This window comes from Cupressus sempervirens, chromosome 8 (assembly GCF_028749045.1).
Source record: "Cupressus sempervirens isolate cs-2001-9-10 chromosome 8, ASM2874904v1, whole genome shotgun sequence".
NCBI lineage: Eukaryota > Viridiplantae > Streptophyta > Pinopsida > Cupressales > Cupressaceae > Cupressus > Cupressus sempervirens.
The window spans coordinates 268,146,859-268,171,509 of record NC_143125.1 but is presented as its reverse complement, the minus strand read 5'-3'; positions in this window follow the sequence as shown (position 1 = coordinate 268,171,509).

Below are 24,651 nucleotides of genomic sequence, written 5' to 3'. Positions count from 1 at the left end.
TTGAAAATTTAGAAGTAAAAACATGTGAACATGACGTTTCTTTTTTGCAAAAAGGAGTTGAGTCTATTCTTTCTGAATGCAATGCACAAGTTTCTAGTATTATAACAATAGATGATAAGGTGGATTCACTTAATCAGTCAAATATGCAAAAAATGTTTTCTCTTATTGATAGATTACATCATGTTGAGAATATTATAAAATTTGAAGTTGAAGGATGTTCATCTCAGTATGAGAATGAAGAAGCTGAAAGTGATCTTTCAAGTGATGAAGATAAAGTTGTTGATTTGATATATTATGAAGAAGCATCATGTGAGGACAATGATGAGAGTTGTTGCTCGAGTCAAGAAGAGGATAGTGCCAGTGCATGTTCATCTTCATATGAATTTGATGCAAATTGGGAAGAAGAAATCCATGATGGAAGTGAGTACTCTTATGCTAGTAAAGGTATGAGTACTTTTACTAAATCTGAAAGTGAAGTTTGATTTCAAAATTATGTATATCAGCTTGAGGTTGAAAGTTGTGAAGAAGAGTTGTCCACACAATATGAGGATAAAGAGATTGTTTATAAGGATGGTCTACCTAATTGTGGAGATGAATGTCTTGAAGATGCAAGTAGTGGTAATAAAAAATATGCAAAATATTCTAAGGTTAATGCATCAACACCTATTGATAGAATGAAAGATGATTGGTTTTTAAGACATTTGAATCACCTTAGAGAAGACAATGAAATTAATATTGATTTATATTTTACATGCTTCATTGATGGAGTGGATTGTGTGTCTTCTTGTGATGATTCTAATTTTTCTTCTTCATATGTTGAAAGCATCCATGATAGTGCTGTTAGAAATGATTTCAAAGTTTTCACAAATCCATTATTTGGTGATGAATTTAATGTTGATCAGCACATCACTTTTTATAATGTCTATAAAGGAGCTTTGCATGGAGTAAGTAACCCACTTTTTGAAGATCACATGGAATGTTAAGATTTAGTTAAGGATGAGTTTAATGATGATACATTGTCTTATTGCTGTAAGAGATCAGATTTTCCTTCTTTTGGATGTGATAGTAATTGTGATGATGATGCTACATCTCATGATGTGGATAACAAGGTGTTTGACAAAGTTGTTATTGAAGATCAACATGCACCTTGTAATGAGTACCATGATGAATACTCTAACGTGATGACTAATCCATTTGCTAATCTTAAAGGACTATTTGAAGATTCTGGATTAGTTTTAGATGCTGACACTGATGATATGTGTGAGTACAAATCTGATTGCTCATGTGAATACTCTCTGGCTATACATAAGGATACACAATTTCAAGGTATGTGTGACCTTTTTCCCCAAGTTGAGTATGAAGCTTTCATTTTCAAAACTGATAGCATGCATGATTCATTTGATGAAGAATAATTTTAATTTAAGTCTAATATTTTTGAGCATTCTAATCAACACTTTTATAATGAGCAAGTTGTGGAGAGTGGTTATAGTTTTTATATGCATTATAAAAGTGAAGTTGTAGACTTCATTTTGTCAAGTGAATTGATTCATGATGCTAATATGATTGGTGAAATTGATAGAAGAAATGTTTCTATTTTGCCTCATGCACATTTAGGTGAAAATCAGATCTATGATAGAGGTAAAAGTTTTTGTTGAATTTTGGTGGCCCGGGGCCATTGTTTGTACATAGTAGGAGTAGTTGTTTTTGCTTTCAATAAAGCTGTTTGAGAGAAGTTTTTTGTTGTCAAGTGTGTGGTCTACTTCTCCTAGAGATCTAAATCCTTGCCATTCCCACAAGGGATATGCATCCCTAGACAGAGCCACTATTGGGACTCAAAATTGCCTTCCTGATTTTTAGTACTATTAAAAAATCAAGCCCCATAAGCACTTTGTAATGCATGTGTACCTGACTATCCATTTGAGGCCTATGAGGTGTTTAATACTTCTAACACCTTTCATTCAATGTGTCTATGTATTTCATGAAGATAAATTTCCATTTTGAGTCATTCCATTAGGTCTCGTTTTGAGCAATGTCCAATTCTGCATTTTTGCCCCAATTTTGCATTTTTGCCTGTGTCAAACAATGATAGGAGATTGTGCTTGCAATTGAATATCTCACACCTAGTAAGATTTCATGACTCACCACTTGGAGAGTATTTAGTGTCCATACCAAAGTAGCCATGTTTTAGATTTTGTGTCATTTTGAGTACATTTGACTAGGTTTTGAATCCCTCAAAGTTGGTCATTTATTGTTGTCATGTTGATGTGAATTGTTCTGAATTCTAGGAAGCCCTATTTGACTTGTTATAACTTTGACCTAGTTGATCAAAATGAGATAATTATTTTTGCATTACATTTCAAAGGTTAGATACTCTCTATGTTTCAATTTCAAGCTTATGATGAATCTATTTGATCAATTTTCAAACATGATTCCAAATGCAATTTCTAACTTTTTGCTAGTGTCAAGGACGACAGATTGGTCAGTACCCTTGTTTGTGATGCCATAGCTCAAAATACATGATAGGTGAGATAAAATGGATTATACTATGGTGTTGTACTTTGAAAATACTTTAAGTGTGCCAATTTTCAAATCTTGATAAATTTGTCTGCACACTTTCCCAAGTCCATTCCATTTGCAAAAAATGTTTTTTTGTCAATGTTTCTAGTCTGCAAATTTTGAGTAGCTTAATCTGACCAAATGTGTCATATTATTTTTCATGATCCCTAATCATAGATTTATATTGTCCTCATGAAAGTGAACCAATGCCCCAGTTCTCATTCGCCCAATTTTTAGTTTACCCAGTTTTCAGAGCCAAATTCGAACGTGTTTTATTGCTTTCTAACATGATTTCTCACAGGCATTTCTAAGAGGGAAACTTTGCAGGTCAATATCTTTTGACCTGGAATTTTTCATGAGATGAGATTTGATAGGGTAGGAGTATACAGAATAGAGAATTAGTTTGTATAGTTTTAGAGCCTAGTCATATGTTTTGGTCAGTTTTTAAAGCTAGTCAGAGGACCTCCTGGCACAAAGTTAACAATTTGCAGATCAATGATAAAATGAGTTTTAATTGATTATTTAGTGATCAAACTTGTTTCAAATTAGTATTAGGAAATTGAAGGGTCAATTTGGAATATTAGTTGTTCAAAAATGTTTTTTTTTTAGGCAGACTCATTTAAGGCCAGACTGATTCCATGAGATGGATGTAATAATGGGGAATTGAAAATGTCTAATAAAAACTCTACTCATGGATGAGACATCAAATAGCTTTGACATCTCCACCACTTTTCACAGTATGAAGTTGATAGTTTGAAGATAGGCACTGGGTCTCAATTGTGAACAACTTCTAGCTCTCAGCTCTCAAAGTTCTTGATATAAGTGACAAGTCATATGAAGATTGGATGAGATCTTTTGCCCATTTTTTCCAATCTATGCACATTGGTTCTTAGCAATTGTGGCATAACTTGGGAGTAGGTTGAGAAGCTAAAGAGATCACTCCCTAATCTTGAAGAACTGCATCTCGGTGAAAATAAACCAAGAACTATAGTGCAATGTGGATCTATAAGAACGTGGAGTTGGAAAGGCTATTTACAGAATGGAATGTGATTGTTAATGGGGTACCATCAATTATTCCCCACAATTTGTCTTCTCCCATTAGAGTTGCAGCTATAGGGAACCATATAGGCCAAGTTGTACAAGGAGAGCTTGTGCATTTGTGGGGTAATATGTGTCTTGGAATACATCAATTGCCAACTTATCATCATCAGTCACTTCTTGAAAGTAGAAATTGGATAAATGTCAATGTGCTTCCAATGTAATTGTTAGCCAATAATCTAAATGGGGCTTTGTATTGTAGCCTCTATGAGGCACGTACCTACATTGAACTAAAGGCCCTTAAAATGAGCTACCAATTACAATGACCACGGGGAGCTTGTCATATATAATTGGGCAATCCATATTCAAATGTGAGAGGTAACACCAAGTTTGAAAAGGAGGAAGAACACACATAAAGAAGGATCTGTAGGGGAGCCACTTTGTAAGAGTTTTCAATGGGAGAGAAAGCCCTAGATAGTGTCAAAGAGGCTCCACACTATAGGAGCAACCTATAACAAAAAAAGGAAGAAACCACAGTAGTGAGGTAGTTTGTAGAGAAGAGCAGGCAATGGCTAAGTAGGATGAAGCCACAAACCAAGCAGGACAAAGCCACATGGGAGCCATGGGAATCCCATGCAAGTGGTTTCCATTAATGACAAGAGATGGTGGAAGTTGCAGCAATGGAGGGAGTCTCGCTGGCATGAAATGGAGGAAAAAAAGGGCAGCCCATGGTTTGGATGCCCACAGCTTGCAGGTCCATGTTGACCACATGTGGAGAAGCCACTTGGAAGTGGAAATGGAGGAGCTCCATGCAAAAAATAGAGGGAGATGCTAAGTTTTGAAAAATTTGGCAAGGTCAGTGATATCATCTAGAAAAGGCATTGTATCATCTACTCAACCACCACTGGAAGAAGTTAGAACTTTACACATTAAGTAAATCAATAGAAATGGTGAGCTTCAGACAAGGGGAAAGAAATCTTGTGGCATTAAAAAGGAAGCAAAGGATTGAGAAAGCTATGGAATGAAAGAATATTCAAGGCATAGATTTTAGTTTGGATCCAACTGACCTTTCACAGATCAACCCCTTCATAGAATTCAGATTCTTGGTGGAGGGGTTTGAATTTGAATAGTTTGGAAAGATGCCAGCAATATGCCCGAGCATGGGAAAAGGGAGTAGTTTTCTGTTTATATATCCCTCATCACCCAAGAGAATACCTGTTTAGGTTTTTAAATACTACCACACACAATAACCATAATGTCTTTGAGACACAACCTTTAAAAGGAAAGGCTCATGAGCTATGGGGCCATGGTTGGATGGATGGTGCAAGTCATAAATTTTGAATGAAGATGCATGTCAAAGAGATGATGAGGAGATGACGTGGAGTTTGAGTAGCTAGATGTTGACATGTGGAGAATCTCATGGTAGGCACTATGTCACCAAGTGAAGATGCACACCTAATAACTATAGTGACATAGTGACTAGTCAAGTGGCGGTGATGTGGCAATGATGTGGCAATGACATGGCACTAAGGTGGCATCAGTGGATAGAGAAGTTTACAAAAAATGTGCCAAAATCTGGTGGTCACCATGTCGCCACCAAAAAATGGGAGGTTTTTCAGCAAGTGACATGGTGCCTTCCCAAAAAACCTTGAAATCTGGCAAGAAGGTTTTAAATGCTATGGGACCCACCCAATACAGATAGTCTATCACCATTCGACATGTGGCATTCCAAGCCAGTCAAAATTTGACACATGGCATCACATGAATGGCCAAGGGAGGTATAAGGGGTATTTAATTTTTTAAAATATTTTCTCCTTCCAATTTTGAGAAGTTTCGTTTAGTTTAAAATTTGAAGATTTTGAGTTTTCTATAGTTTATACTATAGAAATATTTTTAATTGTTCAAATTTTTGGCATTTTAATGTAAAAGCCATGGCTGGGAGCCTAAAATTTCAAACAGTCACTAGAGGGGCAATTTTTGTCCAAAATAGGCACTTCAATATACCATTAGAATCGAGAGGAAATAAATTTTCCAAATACGAGGTTAGATTTTGCATAGCTATTCACCTATTTTCTCTATGAGAAGATTTGTATTTTCCAAGGCATTCTCAACAAAATGGGCAGAATTAGTCATTGATCATCAAAATTGGTTAGAGAGCAGATATGAACGTTTGTTAAAACCTAAATGTGGAGAAAACAATTTTGAAAAGATTATCTTGCCTCTAGAGGCCATTTAACTAATTTTTTCCTTAGTCTTGACTTGAGATCTGGCATCAAAAGTGGTTATTGTTCCATCAAGTATTTGAGATACTTTATACTTTTGGGAAGCCAAACTAATTGAAGATTTGATTTACTAGTTATAGAAAGAGATTAGAGAGATCCTTTTTCACTTGTGGGAAGTTTTCCAAATGGACACATGTTGTCTTCAAATGAAATTTGAGAATTCATTCCTCTATATCTTTCTCTTCTTGTCTCTTTGAAGGGGTTCCAATCTTGGAGAAAAAATGACTCATTGTTGTGATACCATGTGTGTTCCAATAAGGAGTTTTCTTAGATTTGTGAAACCAGGGTTCCAGTCTTGATTTGTTCTCATCACTGTGACACCAATTTCCTTTGGCATAATTCTCTTGTATGAATAGTAGTAGTGAAGATTATAGAGAAATTTTAGATCTATTAGGTGTTTTTTTATTTTGATTTCATGCATTTGAATGTATTGTTTCAAATAAATGAATACAAATGAGCAAGAATTTCTTTAGTTTCATTATGATTCATGTCTCCTATCTTAGTAATCAACAATCTTATGTGGTTTATGAACAAAGAATTGAGACTCATTTGCATCCCTTTAAGGTTGTATGTTAGATATGTTTTCTTGTTGGAATGAAGGGCCAAGTAAATGCTTGATGTGTTTGATAGGATTGCTGGTTATTTTGAGAAGGATACTTCATAAGAATGAGGTCTTAATGAACACCAACCTCTGATTCACAAAGTGATTAGATGGATCTGATATCTTGGTGTATGAAATATGTCCTTGATATCATAGATGTATGTATTTGATTCATGAAATTTCCCAATAGATAAGGCACTGATCAGCTACAGGATCAACTTGTTCTCAATGTTGCATATTTGAGGTTTTGTTGAAATCAACATCATTAATCAAATGTCTTTCCCTTTTATGTTGAAGAGATGAAAAGGATGCCCTCACTTAGCTTGTGAATTCCATAGAGTTGCAACTTGCTACTGCATATCTTTGTTATTACATAAGTATAGGAGATTAAGGGTTTCTGCTTTAATAGATTCAGGAATATGTTTTAGCACTAGTGACATATAAATTGAATCTATAGGTCCACCTGCCTAGGTTTTGCAGAGCCTGAAGTAAAAGAAGGGTCTAGCCTTATAGTTGGCCCAGTGTTTGAAATGGTACATTGAAGATGGGAGTTAGCTACCCCTAGATGTGTCTTGTTCTCATCGGGGTAATTTGAAACCTATAGTATTTCAAAACACCAATAGACATTATGGAGTCACTTCTCAAATTACCCTAGGTGTCTAATGCAGGAGCATCTTGAGTGGAAGAGCAATCTTGCATCACCCAAAAATATTTTCCTTTTCTATCTTTTCTATTTTAATAATGACTACTAGATAGGGTGGTTACTATTTGTGGGCACTTTTTATTTTTAGTAAGTTTTTCATATGAGCTTAGAATGTTCTCATTTTATATATTAAGGTTCATTTTAGAATTATAAGCCTACCATAAAAATCTCATTGCTCCAACTTTAGTATCAAAGAAGTTATTGCGGATTGTTGGTGAAAATATTTGTAGAAAAATCTCTAGGCTCACTATTGGAGGCCTTAGATTACCTAGATGAGGTCTAAAAACTCAACAAAAGGGTGCTTGCATGGTTTTGAACTTGTAGATCAGGAGCTGGCATTTCTAAAAAGTGGTTATAATAGCCAATCGAAGAAACACTTCAAGAGTTATGGCCTTTCAAAATTGGGCTACCTAAAATTTCTAAAATAAATGTCAAAGATGTACTTGGTCGACTCTATATGTGTTGTTAGGGTCTACTGACCCTAGGTATTAAGTTTGAGCATCTAGAACCTTACTGGGTGGCAGGAAATTGCCTATTTAAGAAAGGCCTAAACATTGTCTAGGATAGCTCTAGGTGGTAGTTCATGGTTTAATCTTGAAAATTACAGTTAAGAAGGTGCCCATGTGGGTTAACATATTGTAATTGTGAATTTTGTAATTTTTCATTTATGACGATAATAAGAAGTCCATATTTTGTTTTCGCATTTTTTGTTGTTTCTTTTTTTCTATTATGGGTTTATGGTATTAAGGGGAGCACCCTTCATCACATTAACTCACAAGAGAAGCTTAGTCTTGGGTATATTAAATGGATGGAATTCCTACAACCTACACCTTTACAATCAAACATATGAAGGGCACCAATAACAAGGAGGTAGATGCTTTAAGTAGGAGATTGTTGATAGTTCAAGAAGTTAACTTGCAAAGCATAGGGATAGGAGGATTGAAGGACATGTAAGGTGAGGAAAATTATTTCTCAGAGGCATACAAGGTATGTATTAACTTTGAAAATCATTTTCATAGTCAATTTTATAAATATACATTGCAAAATAGTTTGTTGTTTAAGCGTTAGCTATTGTGTATCCCAAGGGGATCCATGAGGGAGAATCTCATTCAGGAAAAACACAATGGAAGCATGAGTGGGAATTTTGGCCTTAACAAGACCCTAGACCTAGTGGAAAGGTTCTACTATTAGCCTAAGATGCAAAGAGATGTGAGAAGATATGTAGAGAAATGTGGCATATGTCAAAAGACAAAGGAAACTCATCCAATGTAGGATTTTATCAACCACTACTCATTCCTAATAGGCCTTAGGAGTGCATAAGCATGGATTTCATAGTGGGTTTGCCTAGGACTAAGATAGTGTTAGATAGTGTGTTTGTGGTATTTGATAGGTTCAACAAGATGATCCATTTTATACCATGTAAAACAACTCATGATGCTAGCAATATAGCTAACCTATTCTTCAAGGAGGTGGTCAAAATTCATGGGTTACCAATGAGTATAGTTATTGATAGAGATGTAAAATTTATGAGGCATTTTTGGAAGACCCTATGGAAGATATTGGTTGTAAACTTGGCTCATGGTTCTACCTACCATCCTCAAATAGATGGGAAAACATGGGTCATTAATAGGGTCCAAGGAAACCTATTAATATGTCTTACTAAATAATATAGGCAAATTTGGAAACAAGTCATCCCTCAGGTAGAGTTTTCCTATAATGATAGCAAGAATAGAACAAGTAGATTAAAGCCTTCTTAAAATAGTGTATGGGTCACATCCAAGGAGTATCATGGAGTTGAGAGAACTACTAGCACATAACACTATTAGTGGACATGTAGAGGATTTTTTTTAAGTCTATGAAGGAAATACATGATTAGGTTAAGAAGACCTTGGTGGAAGAAAATCAGAGGTTGAAAGAAAAAAAGGATGAAGGGAGGAGAGACTTATAATTTCAAATAGGAGATTTGGTCATGGTCTATTTTAACAAAGCTAGGCTACAGAAGGGCATTCCAAGAAAATTGCAAATGAAGAGGATTGGGCCATGCAAGGTACTAGAGAAGTATGGTTCCAATGCCTACAAAGTGGACTTACCAAAAGACATGTCCATGTCTCCCATATTCAATTTCAAAGATTTGATGCCTTACAAGGGTTTAGTTATTGATGAAGTGAAGTATCATGGAGAGCTAAATAAAGACATATTAGACTTGTAGCTACTTGAAAGGAAGCAACCATAAGTGGAGAAGACACTAGAGTCTAAGGTGAAGAAGACAACAAGGAACAAAGTTTACAAGGAACATCTGGTAAAATGGAAAGATACCCCTATAGTTGAGGTAACTTGGATTCTTGAGAGTCACTTCAAGAAGCATGGCATCAGTAAGGAGTTCCTCTCACCATAGGTACCTTTGTCTTCTTTTTATAGGGGGAATATGGTGCAAGAGCACCATGGGTAAGGGAAAATCCCAAGATAAATTTTTGGTTGTAAATGTTCTAGAAAACCATTTGATGAATAAGGGCTAAGGATGAAGTCTCATGGTATTTTTAGAAGGTTTGATTAAGTAGGATTTAGGTTTGAGTCATGATTTTGGTAATTGGGTCCTGATAAGCCTAGTAATGCAAAAATTGCTCTAAAAGGGAAAAATGTGCGAAAATTCCATAAAGGGAGTAAGAAGTGTGTAGGAAGGACCCTTAGATGTTATAGGATAATTTTAGAAGGGTTGAGACCAAACTAGACAATTTTGGAGGACTCAAATTCCAAATTGTAAAAATTGTCAAAGTTGCTCATTGACAAATTTGCTTATTTGCAAAGTTGCAATGACAACTTTTTGCGCTTTGTTGGAAAAGGGTATAATTTGAACATATCATTTTCCCTAAGGGTTAGGGTAGTTAGGGAAGGCTATTTAAATTGAAGATAACTCCTTAGAAATGGTTGGTTATGCCATTGTGCGAATAGTTGAAGGAATGAAGAAGAATTACTAATAGGAAAACATGTTTTTGGAGCAGTGAGTGATGATCTTGATTGATTGAATTACATTTTCTGATGGACTATGTTCTTATGATCATGTGCTAACTCTCTGTGGTCTTTTTTATGTTTAGTATTCATTTTATTAAGTTTACAAAATTATTTAGATTCATTGTTCCTGCTAGTGAGATTTGGCAAGGTCATCCAAAAATGGCTAGAAGTTGAGTTTCCACTGTTGAAAACCTATGGCCTTTGGGAATCAAGTAACATCTTGTGTATAATATGTAAATATCAATTTTGGAGGTTGGGAAAGGTTGTTTTTATTTTTTCCAGAAAGCCTTAGGCAAGCTAGTAGAAGCTTGGCAAGCTACATACATGCTTGCAGGAGAGAAATGAATGGAGAATTGGATTGGTGTGTGCCAATCTTGGTTGGAAAATTATGGAAGAATTTTTCTAGTGTCCTTGAACTAGAGGAGGGAGTGTAGAGTGAATTTTTACTTTTCTTGGATTGATGGCATTGTCCTAGAAACCCTTAAAAGTAGGGTTTTGTGAAAGGGTATGTATAGACACTTTGAGGACTTGTGACCTAGAGATTCTTTAAGTCCAAGTCAATATGAGACAATTTATAGTAGAAATATATAGGTCTTGTTAAGATATTTTAAAGGTTATAGAAGAATCCTTGTTTCTAGGACGGCTAATATGGGCTCATAGGGTTACAAGGCCAAATAGAACAAGAATGGGTTTTGGGTGTGTGAAACCCAACAAGATGGTGCATAATGACTTGAAACATGTTAAGAACCTCAAAAGGAAAGCCTAATATTGGTTTTTTCCTACTAGTAGCATTTGGTGGAGTTTTTGCTTGATAAGCCAAAAGGTGTATAGTTGGGGTTTTGGGAGTTAGAGGAGTGAAATTTGAATTGGTTGGTGAGTTTCTTGGTAATAGGGGAATAGGAGAGAATCCTTTAGGTTAGGGTTAGGGAAGATACCCTAAGAAGGCTAAGAGGTAGCCTTGTTAAATAAAATTAGGTAATCAAGTTTTTGACAAGTGAACAATTAACATATTAAGTCATATTCGAGACAATAAAATCATCTTTTCATCTTTTAGGCAATACCAAACATGGAGATTTTAGACAAGATTTTAGAAAGACTGGGTAAAAAAACCCCTACTATAGCTAAAACATAATCTAGACTCAATTCTACAAGAAACTTAAATCAAGCAATAATTTGCAACACCCCAGGTGATATTAGTTTAGCAAATCATTGTGGGCAAAAATTTCTGCAGTAAGTAGGCAATACTTCTTGACAAGTGATACTTCCTAGCAGATCATATGATAGAGTATAACATAGTTGAGTGATAAAGTTTTTTAAGTGGTGCAATACTTATGGAGAATCATAAGTATCGTAAAATATTTCTTAGAACTGGCATACGATAAAGGACTAGTAAACTCTATTGCATGTGGCTTTGATGCCTAAAATGTCTATGTTTTAGTTTAATTTTCAAGTGTCTTTAGGCTGGAATACAATTGTAATAGAATAAGGCTCTATTTTTCAATAGTACACACAAAGGTTTGAGAATAATTGGGGATATAAGGATGTCTTCAAATAGTTGAACAAGGGAAAAAGCAACCTTGTCAACACAAACACTTGTGATATCAAAAATAAAACCTATGAAAGTTGATGTCATTTGTATGTCCAAAATGTTTCCATGGATCTATCACATTCAAAACCATAGCAAGAAAAACTTCCTAAAGGTCACAACTCATTACTCAACAACTTGGCCCACACTTGATGCCCTGTCGCTTCACACAATGTGGTTTCCCACAATATATGTTGGCTTTGTCATAGAGGTGTCATTGGCACAACTAAGGGGACATAAATGGTGAGTGTAAAAGCTTGGAGTGATCCAGGTAGTCCACTAGGATTAATCCTTGCACCAAGATATTGAGTGGATAATAAGGGTAACTTCTAATCCTAAGGTATTTAGAAGGGGTCTCATTCTCAACACCCCTCTTACGACTAATAACATGAACCCTTGTTAGAGACAAGTAACATACCCTATGACCACAAGAGTACCTTAAGCATTCCTACTTAGTGCTTTCCTCATGCTCACAATCCCACAAGTACTTCCACTAAATGAGGACAAGTTTTATGCCCCCAAAGGCTTTGGCCTTCATCGAGGGATTTATGATTATAGTGGGTTGGGTTAGTTGGGTTGTGCTCATTCCCACTCTGGGTCATTCCTATTGATATCACACTAGGAGATAGAAAAAATGGATCTACACTGAGAGGTCAAGATTTTTGATTCACCCAAAGGGTGAAGACCATACTCCCCTATTCTTAGTGCTTCCTTCTAAAAATGCCAAAAATATTAATTAAGACCATTAAAAAGTGGAATATGCCACTCACTTTTGAGACTTAATGAAGGGTCAAGATTTATGATTCACTAGAAGGATGAAGAACATACTCTCCTACCAACCAAAAGATGTACTCTCTTGCTTTATGTGCCTAAGAAATGAAGAAACTAGTATATGCCACACATAGAAATGAAATAAAAATCAAGCACACTTGGTCTATTTTTTATTTGTTTGGGCAGCCTTGTAAGAGTGTTAGTAGCCCCTTTCATCAAATAGTTTTTGACATTCATTCTTTTTAATAAGAAATTTTGCAATCAGCTTAGGAAACCCTACAAAACCAATGAGTTACCATATCAAAGGGGTTAGCCAAAAACTATAATAAGCCTACAAATCACTAGTCAAACAAAAGATAATCCAAAAATCTAAAAACATAATGCTCCAAGAACTCAAAATTTTGACAAAAAACCTAAACAACAACATGTTATGGACCAAGTGATACTTTCTATTGTAGAAGTATCATATGATACTTCACTGTATAGCTAGGTGATACTTTATGCTCATGCGATACTCTATATTAAGCTATGCCAAAAAATGTAGACCTACAGTGTGATAGGATACCAATGTGTGTGTGATACTTTTGAGTAGCAAAGTATCACACAATAGTTGTAGAAACTATCATGTCTTCATAAAATAAAAGAAGACACATAACAACAAGTAGCAAAATACAAAAAAGAAGGCAAAACAAGGTTGTTCTACCCCATGGTGAGTGACAAAAATGTACACATAGAAATGTGCACTTCTCTAAGTCTTTTTATTTGAGAGATCTCATGGATTGAAAGTCTCAAATATTGACCTAGAGCTCCATGGTCATGGAGTGCACAAGAATGAAAATAAAAATAAGATGGATCTCACCTTAGCCTAAGAAATGTAGCCCCTTGCAAGTACAACATGAAAGGGGAGAATCTAAGACAAGAGTAAGAGTGCTAGCATCCAAGAACTACCATGAAATGTTATGTAGAAATGTAACTAAACTATATGATATGCAAAAAATGCAACTAGCTAGCAATTTATGAAAGTATTACAACCCTTCTAATTAGAATAAATGTGCTACTATATTGCATAAAAGAAACTATGCTAATGCAACATGAAGTTAAACTATTCTGCTATGCAAGAATGAGTGTGAAGCCACAAGATCCTCCAAGTGCTCCAAGACTACCTAGAGAAAAACTTGTAGCATAACACTAATGCAAAGAAGATGGATCCTTAGATGAGGACATAGCTCTCCCTTTTAAAGAAGTACAAATGGTAGAGATAATGAGACAAGATGATCTAATGAAGGGTGGGGAGTTTACTTTTGCATGATCAATGTGTAAGATCATTTCCACCAATCATTAAGAGTTGACTTTTGTATGTGAGACAAAAGACTTTTATTTTATTTTTTAAATGGAAAAATGACTTTATGTGTGCAACTTAGGATAAGAGTGAAAGGGGTCTTTTATTTAATTAAAAGGGGGACATGTTCCTTATAATTAAATATGAACTTTAGGATATAGTGGTCAAATTATAGTATAAAATCAAATAATTAATTTTTAAAGATTTGATCTATTGATAAATGATTTAAATTATTTAGTGAAATTCTAAGAAGGGGGTTAATAGTCTAGGTGACCATTTTTGGGTGTTTACAAACAAAAGTCAACATAACAACTAAAGGATTTGCTGACTAAGAAGGACATTGTAAAGGTCATCGAATGACAAAGTCAAACATGAATCCACATATAAAGATAAAGTAGACCAAAATATAATAGCAAGATCAAAATTATGCACCAACATTATACCAATTAAAAATGAATGTGAATGATCCTAATCAAATAATATAAAATATGAGACACACGCAAAAACTTTATAAATACAACCATAAATGATTTGAGGGAAAGCTAAGACTTGTGGAACCAACTTAAGGTGATGCATGGTAGCTATATTTTATATTTTGCATCACAAAGTGACTCTAGGTATGCGTGTATATATAAAGAAGATAATGCAAATAAAAGTGTAGGATTAAGATATCATGTAGATGGTATCTAGAGTGACTACAAGTTCATCGTTAGTCATACAAGTATATCACAAACATAGAATTATGCATCATGTATCCAAACACACCATGACTTAGATGTGAAATAAGGGTTAGATCAAAATCTATATAATCCATCACCATAATTAGAATTGGTCTTGTAAATAAAATCAACAATCGAAATGATAATAGAAACCATATGTATGAGATTTGATGACATTTCATGAACTAGTATCGTTGCCTTGATGCTTTTTTTTCCATGCCCAAATTAATAATGTGAAGTTTCTTCAAGAATGGGAATTTTAAAAGAAGGTAAAACTTGATTTTCTCTCTCTATAAACTCTGACTTTTTCTCTCTCCACGAAACTTAACTTTTTAGAAAGTTAAAGATTAAAGAGTTAAGGTTGAGGGATTTACCTTTCTCATTCTCTGTCCCGAACCCATGTTCACTCTCTTCCTATATCTTAATCTTAACCTCAAGATTTCAAGAACCCAAACCTGAACTTCGAAACCCAAAACCAAGTATGAATAACTTACATATAGTAACTCATGAGAAATACAGACGGTGGTGTCAAGCAAGAAGGATGTTACAGCAGAGATTTGACAGTAATCATCAGCTTCATGTCAAAACATGATACTCATCAAAGCAGCAACGAAAGGGAGAGGTCTATCAGATGTTATAGTCATGACACTCAATTAGATATGCATACAAAGTGTGGAATCACGGCACCATCACTAACATTATTTGACAGAGCGTCTGAAAGAGTTCATCTGAATGATTGCAGCTTCTCAAACAACGTCGTCTCCAGTGTAAAGTTTGAAATGCAAATTAAAACTTTTCAAGTTGATGCTTTGACTGATCATTTTCATCTACCAAGATGCGATCCCGAAACTGCGTATGATCAAAACCAACCATGGTCAGACATCTCGGGGAGCGAATGTCAATTGCAAAGTATGCAAAGCATAAAAGCATCTGATAATGATCTGACCCAAGTTGCAAATGGTGTCACAACTCGCAGACTTGAACATACTCATTCACTGCCAACAGAGTGAGGAGATGTACGCGCGAATGGAGGAAAGAACCATACGAACTGTTCGACAAAATGCTAGCGCCAAACTGCAGATTGTGTAGACAATAAGACGCGAAGGTTACCAAAACAGAGCAAGGACACAGAACGATTTATATTTGTTAAAATATCTCCAATAAAAAGAAATTGTTTGATTGAAGGCCATGTTGCAGGAATGCACAACGTTGGGGCAAAACCATCTTCCATGTAGCCTGCCACTTTCACGCGATCATCAGCGAAGACCGCATACTGGAATGTGAAAGACACCACTTTCTACCCGCGTGGATTGTAATGGAATCATTATGTACCTCCGTCTCGAGCCCACTTGACCTCCAAACAAAGTACCAAAGATTTAAAAAAAAAAAAAGTAAAACATGATTCTTTTTCAGATTCACAAAAATACAGAATTTTTTTTTCAAAAATTTTGTTGTTTTCAATCACAAAATATACAGATCATGAAGATCAAATACTGAAATTTTTAGAAAAAATAATTCTGTTCTTAGTTTTTTTAAATTTAGTCAATGGTACAATTTGTAAGGAGGATAGTCGCGTCCCAACTGCATGATAGGAAGAATTGATGAGATGGCATTTCATTTCAGATAAAGTATGTTTTGCACTATGCAATGCTTGAGGTGTATTATGTGGAGTCATGATCGAAGGGAAGGCACTACATGTTCTTAACAAGATGTTGGAAAGAAATGGCTTCGATAGGAATGAATTATGATGGTCATTGCAATTCGCACTCTAGTAAACATGCATGTGATTTGAGTTGTGTGCATACTATGAGGGCATCTACCAAATTTGTTCACGGATAAAAAAAAACTTCCCAAAGACTGGTGAAGGATGTACGTTTAGCATGTCAATTGTTTGACAAAGTATCTTTAGGGGTTGGACTCATCACTTTGATCTTGAAGCATCCATTCTATTGCCAATAAAAGACAAAACATGAAAATATTGACTTTGTGGATAGGTTGATCAACAAAATGCCTCAAAGAAGCTAGTGAAGGCTTGTTCTAAATAAGTGAAAGACAATATTAAGCATTTTATCAGTAGAAGCAATTGAAGCAGCAGTTGGAGTTTTGAGACAATGCCCCAAAATTTAGAGGTTTGAGTAATAAATAATGAGATACAAATTCCAAGGAAAAGATCCTCCTGTTGTATTGACAAACACACTTCCTGAGGTAACAGATATGAAAATGGGATATGTTGATATTGCAGATTTTTGGCTAATAATGAGTAGAGAGGAAAGATCACCTTTAGCACGATGAACATTAGATAGTGGGCTCGCCCATGCAAGAGGGCATCCCCTCACAATTCAGTGTACCAAACTAGTGTTGGAATGTATTGAAGCATATGATCGAAATTCTAGGGACATTAAGACTTCAGGAGATAATGTCATAGCAAGGTTTTGATCCGGTATCTACTTCCATTTCATTCAGATTACCAATGAGGGAAGAATTCATAGAAATTTCTATAGAAAGTGCTCAAGGATATTTCCATTAGAATAGACAGAAGTGCTTGAATATTATTGCTAGAAGTTCGTTGAACCAACCTAGGAAGTGACAGTCACAATTACCAAAGACGCTTTGCAGGACACTTTTCAATGAAGACATTTCATATATGATCATCCTTCTTTGTAGAATAGTGGGGAATGAGATAGCTAAGGACTTTCAGGTGGATTGGATGGTTTTGTACACCATTACCATCACCACTGGAAAATAATTCATTGATTAGGGAGAAGTGATTAGTGACACCCTTTATCATCAATTGACTGAGTTCAATATGAATCATGGATTCTACATGTCCTACCTTATGTATGCAATTGCTAGTATGAAGTAAGGCATGGCCTCAATCCATATGGGGAATACAATGTGGCTACACAAATCTATAATTACTATCCCCAGTTGCAATTGAGAGAAAGCAATGTACACTTCCGCAGGGTGAATGATATTTTTTCTATGCTCATAGCTAGGGAGCTCTAGGGAGATATAGGACACCAAATTTCTTCTAAAGCAACTAGTCTCATCAGTACTTATGGTAGCTTTTACATGCAATATTACTGGTTCACCTACATTCATAGTGGAGGTTTTCAAGATTGTCCTCTAATGTTGCCTCATTTTGTAGATGATAAGTTGGTACTTTCAGAAGTTTGTAGGCATATTGGTCAGGTAAACAAGAAGTGCATGAAAAAAATATCTATTCCTTTCCCAATTGGTATTGGACAGTACAGTTGTCTTTCTTCCTTAGATTCCCAAAATATTGAAAGATCTATGGTGAAGATAACTTTGAACTCTTTCCAAAGTTATTTCCCATGTGATGGCAGCGGGAACATTAAAAACAACTGGATACTAGGACCTAGCTATCTTCATTTTCCTATGTTGGAAGATTATTGGACAAACTGAGAGAATGACTTTGAGGTGAGAAAAAGAGATTGGATGAGATTTATATTGTGAAAAATCATTAATTATAAGATGGGGCGGGATGTGACTGGCATAAAGGAAGATGGATCAAATCTAGTTGATCATTTCTTCTTTGAATGAATACACCTGTTGGAATTACCATAAATCAATTGGTCTTTACCATAATTGAAAGATCTCAAGGAGAGGACCTTCTTTGTGATTCAACGAACAAAGAATAGGTTAAGAAGTAAAACCAAAGAAGCCACAACCATTAGGTCAAAAAGGGGAAAATAGTGTGAAGAAAAATAATAACTTGCAAGAAGGTGCATCCAATTCAGTAATTCCGTTTTCTCTACCTACACTTCCAATTCTTTACATGGTGCACAAGGTGGAGATGATGGTGAAGATCTGGACAAAAGAATTGATTTAGTTTTAGCATGTGAGTTCAAGAAAGTCACCAAGAAGAAAAGGTCATAACCTAAAGAGAAAGCTGTAAATCTAATCCATAAAATGATAGATGAAGCTCCTAAGATGAATGCTTTACCACTATCATTTGTAGACGAAATGATTCAATCCATAGCATCTCCTACATGCTCTTCGTATCCTAAAAATGTATAAGGGACTCAAGAGGTGTCAATTCCAAAGAATGGAAACAACCAAGATTTCTAACCTATAGTCCTACAGGTTCCTTCAATGATTGGTTCATCTATCACTGTCTCAACATCTTGGTTACAACAAAGTTTTGAGAGAAAGAAGAAAAGAGTGATCCAATTGGAGGCACCAAACCTAGATGTCATGACTAATCTAATGCATAAAAGTGTAAAAATAAAGAAAATCGGAATAGATTCTAAACTGGCAGTGAATCCTACCTCAGGAAGCCTATTTGTTGAGATTGCACAACTTGTTATAGAGAAGAACTTAGGCAAGGTGGATGAAGCTGGTTTTAACATAACTCAAGTAGATTTGGATTGAACTACTCATGAGGGTAGAGAGCATAATTTCTAGGTATTAGTTGTTGTCCTAATTGAACAATAAAAAAGAGACAAGCAAGTTAAAAATCAGCTCAAGCCCTTTCTTCATCCATACAATCTGTAACGCCTACCCCTAGTTTACATTTTTGCTATCATTTCCAAACTCTTTTAGGCTAGTTTTATGTTTGATGATTAGTAGCATTAGTTTTGAGATTAAATCAGATATTGTTTCATATTTAGTGATTTTATGACGAGACTACCTGGTACTATCTACTTCTAGTATGCATGATTAAACCTTGATGTTGATTATTACAGTAATTTTTGTTATTTAGTGATGATTAGTTAGATGGATTATTATACATATTTTCTTATGGATACTTACCCTATACTACATGTGTATGGTTGGTGTGTGTGTGTGTGTGTGTGTGTGTGTTTTCTTTATTCATGGTGTTTCTGATGTGGTTAAGGAAGGGAGTCATAGTCACTTGCTAGTTGGGATCTACATGATGCACTACTTCCTACCATTTCTTGTTTAGCTTAGTATATATGTATTTGTACATGCATGGATTTTATGCAAATTGCAAGTACCAGGTATCAACTTTTTTGAATTGCTAGGATGAGTGTACCCTATCGCATTATCTCAATGGTAAGAGAGGGGAGATAAATTCTTAAGTCCAAATCCTAACCTTTAAACCCATTTGCCTTAGAAAATTAGGACAAGCATATGAGTTGCTTACCTTCTGAATGCTCCCTGTGATGTAAATTCATGATTATAACCCTTTAGTTTGATCTTATATGTGTTTTTTTATGATGGGTTTTTGTATTTCGTCCTATAAGTCTTTAGTATTTTTTCTATTAATTAAGTCAAATTAAATGATTAAATTAATGATTTAAATTAATAGAAAATTATTATGATATTTTTTAATATTTAATTATATTTAATTAATTGGGAAATTAATTAAATTTAAAGATAAAATTATAAGGTTAATTTTAGAACTGGATAATATTTATTTAATTTAATAATAATATATTTAGGAGTTTATTTTTAAATAAATGCTAAATACTATTATTATTTAAGTTAATAAATGTTTTATCAATTAACTTTTCAAAAATAAATCAAAAAGTGAAAAAGATATTAATTTATTAAAAAATTTATGATTGCATAAAGTGTGCATGAGATTAAAATTTAATAAATTAATAAAAAAGAGAAATCAAGTGAAATTAAATAAAGATATTTTAATTACATAAAGCATGCATAAAAACATAAAAGAAAAGTTAATAAAGAGTTAGGGAGTTGTAAGCAAGGAGTCCTCTCGAGTGATCGCACAATTAGTGCCCCAAACTTAGGAGAGAACTCCTTATCAACATTGGAGGGTTCATTTTCAAAGGACGGAAGTTTTGGGAGGACCATGAATTTTTGGAGAAGAAAATTATGAAGAGAGAAGGTTTTGAGAGAAGAAATTTCTCTCACAAATCTTTTTGGGGTGTGTGATTTTATCAAAGTCTAAGTAGATTCTTGTGATTAATTTGCACAGTTAATTATGCTATTTCTTTTCTTGTCTTCTTCGTGACTATGAAATAGTTATCTGAATATTTCTTTATGATGAATATTTCAATTTGGAATTACTGGTATGCATGTTGTTTCCTTCTACATACATGGAGATTAAACCATCTTAGATTCCTTGTTCAATAATTTTGCAAATTAGATTTAAACCAAGAAGGGTTTTGAAGTTGAAAATAAAAATTTAAAGAGGAAATTTGACTTGTTGGTCATATTTTCCCTATCAAATTAATGCTGAAACTTATATATATATATATATATATATATATATATATATATATATATATATATATATATATATATATATATATATATATGTGTGTGTGTGTGTGTGTGTGTGTGTGTGTGTGTGTGTGTGTGTGTGTGTTTGTGTGTGTGTGTGTGTGTGTGTGTGTTAAGGGAGGGACTTCTTTCATATATATATAAAAAACATTTAAAATTAAATATATTAAAATAAATAAATAATAATAATTGAAAAATGAGTTGGGAGGTGGGGGGCACCAATTCTCCACCTCCCCAACTCCTTACCTTCCCCATGGCCATTTGTTGTTTGCATGCATAGACTATGCTTTTGCATGTGGCAATAGTTGTGACCATGCATCGTTAGTATGCCTTGCTAGTACGAGAGGATACTAGTGCCGCATAGGGTCACTAAGGGGCTGGGGTCCTAAGAGAGTGCAAGGGTAACTCTAGTGTTGATTCGTGCAATGACACTTTCTCGCTTATATAGTAGGTTTCCTACGTGTCTTTATGTACCTCTGGGTCTAGATGTCGATTTATCTTGGAACCTTTGAGTTCAATTACTTTTAGGGTTTCCTGGACTTAGAAAGTACTTTTAATATTTGGATTGATATCTTATTTGGGAGTTGAGACTATCTCCTTAGTGCGGTGGGAGTAGGCCTTTTTGGGTTACCACATGGTCGGGTGGTAGTGCTTTTTACTCTTACCATTGAGATCCATCTATTGATACTATGGCTGGAGTTTCCTCGTCTGCATTTTTGTTCATTCTATTCTTGCATATTATGATGGCTGGTTATATCTTTATGATGGATAGTTATATCTTTATGATGGATGGCTTCACTTATTGTATTGTACTTTTTTTCATGCATCCAAAAATGATGATGTAATCTATTTTTATAAATGTATATTCTTTTAGCCTTTCATACCATGGGACATGTACAATGGATGATTGAGCATTCTAAATTTTATTGCCAAGTGACATTCGAAACAAGTGTATATTATTTAAATGGACTTTGGAGTTTTAATTATTCATTCATGTGGATGTGGTATTTGTTAGACTTAGTATAAATATAATTTAAATGTGATTCAATGTCTTGGGATCCTTAAAGAATGTAATATGTTATGTTTGCTTATGTATGATTGTAGGTTATTGCTTCCACTACTGTATGTTTGATGTGTATGTTATTCTTTCTTTAAAAGAAAAAATGTTTGGCAAACTTAGTAAAACTTTAGGTTAATTCTTTTGGATCCCTTGGTGGGGTGTTACCCGATCGATGGTAGGTTATCATTCCCAAATCCTAGTGCTTCTACGAAAATAATGGAAGATCCCAAGAAGATGTTTGGTGAAGATGTCATTCAAAAAATAGGAGATTGTCAGGCATATGATGAGGTAGTAAAACCATGGATGAAATACACGAAGGAGCAAGCCTCAAACCTATTTTAAGAGGTAGAGGTCACGTATGCTAAGGAAAATCACATACAACAAAACATTAAAAAAGAGTTAGCAACTCTCAAGGAACAACGAGCATTCTGGAGAGAAATTGATGGTACTTTGGTAGAGATTAAATGAATGGACAACAACATAGTCAAATCTTTGAAATTATTCAGCAATGGAAAAGAAGAGGAAATTGACATATGGTTGAAGAACATCAAATAGAAGCATGATAGTATGAATCAACAATTAGTTGAAGAAGATAAGTTCTTAAATGCAAAGGGAAATGAGAGCAGCCCAAGATATATATGATCAGTATGTACATCATGTATCCAATAGTTCCTTAAACAACTTCTAATAAGAAAATACAAGTGCATACTACTATGCCATAAAAGCAGAAACAAACAAAGTTGATTTTCCACAATTAAAACTTTAAAGAAAAGTGATTGCAATTTACCAATCTAAATAAATTTAAATAGTATTATGGCATACATATTATTATTGTACAATCATAAAACTAGAAGAATGAGATAGAATAGAGAACATAGATATACATGAAAAAAAAAAAAATTCTAGGTAAAAAATCCCACCCTCCAAACCATCAAACTAATGTATTATTCAACAAAAATTTACAATACATTTTTAGCCTTCACATGGAGATTTACATCTTATTCCATTCTAGAGGAATTTTCGCAGCATAACCTTGTGCAAATAAATTTTCCTCTCTCTCTCTCTCTCTCTCTCTCTCTCTCTACGATGATGTTTTGTACTTATAGAGTTTTCATACAAGAGAAAACAATTTCTAAAGAATATACATTCAATGCATCTACAAATTATTTTAGAAGATTCCTTATGCACAACCCTTGCATAAAAACAAAGTACAAGAGAATAAATCACCAAAATTAGAAGTTTTTTATTTTTCTTCTCCAAGTCTTTTCTTGAGGAAGAATCCAGCTTCATTTAGAAACTTTCCAAGAAAGCACAAATAAAGCAATAAATCATAGTAAGGCTGAGTTACCTTATACCAACAAAATGCTTGCAAACAATTGAAAATAAAAACCTTAGGGAGTATACCAACAATTGTGGAAGGTATTATTATTAGTGAGCATACTCTGGATCTAGACATATCTTCCATTTTATGCATTGAATCAAAAATTAACACTAAGCTTGGTAGTAAACAGTGTTCGGATGCAAACATCACAAGATATTGAGTCTCTCTCAGTGGCACTAGACTCTTTTATTCAAAACTTGTCACATTACACCTTAGAGTTGGATGAAATCAGGAAGAGTCATGATCTAAGTAAGCTGAAAATGTAGAGTGTGGTCATCATAAAAAATAAAGCTTTGCCATAGGTAATTAAATCATTGAGATCATATCAAGTGAATTTGACTCAGCTACTCACATCACCTCTGGATCAAAGGGCAGGCATAGGAGATATCATTGATCATAATCAAAAGTTAAAATAGGAATGTCTAAGGTTGTCTTGAATGTTTTGTTTGTATATTTTGTAAAGAGGCCAACTTTAGAATCAATTTTGGTTTTGGTCAATACATTAACTCTTTCCTAGCTGTATTTAAGCATTGAAAGTTAGATTTGGTTACAAATTATGTTCGGAGTAGTCCAAACTCTAACATTTTGAGTAGTTATGAACCCAAAAAGTTGGTTATGCTAGAATAGATTATAATTTCATGAACAAGGATGTAATAAGGGACCTTTTGGATTTAGAGACAATGGACACTTACATTTTGATAAAAAAGAAATTTTTGGAAAGTGCACACAATTCTTGTTCTTGTAATCAACAATTTTCTTATGTTTTTGGTGCTAAGAAATAAAAGAAAGTACATTTCATATTCTCTTTTCTACAAAATCTGAATAGTTTGAGTGTCAATTCAATTTATAATTAACATTTTCATAGTATTTTGCAAATGTTAGTGAATCATCAAAATCACCATTAAGCTAATGCTAGCCTTCAAGCATATTTCTTGATTGTTCTTGTAATCTATTGAAGATTTTGAGAGGCTTGAAAGCATTTGGTACATTCATTTTCATAGGTGTCTTCATACCTTTTAAATTTTGAATACATCTTTACTTTAAAATCAAAATTACATCTTACAAGGGAGTTGCCCCTCAAAACACAAAGGAAGGTCATACACCAAAGGCCTATCCAATTGTTGGAGGAACTTATTTTCCACACACATTTCCATTGGGCCAAATCATACGTTTCATAATGACAAATCTATTTACCAACAAGTATAAATATCAAATGTGTCATATAAGGAACCAAGTCATCATTTAAAACTATCAAAGTTTAAAGAAAAAAACATAAATACAATTTTCACCAATGATAATAGTTCCATTGTAGTGTCCTCCCATATTTACAAGAAAAGAGTCATTTGAGATGGTATTACACTTACTCCCTT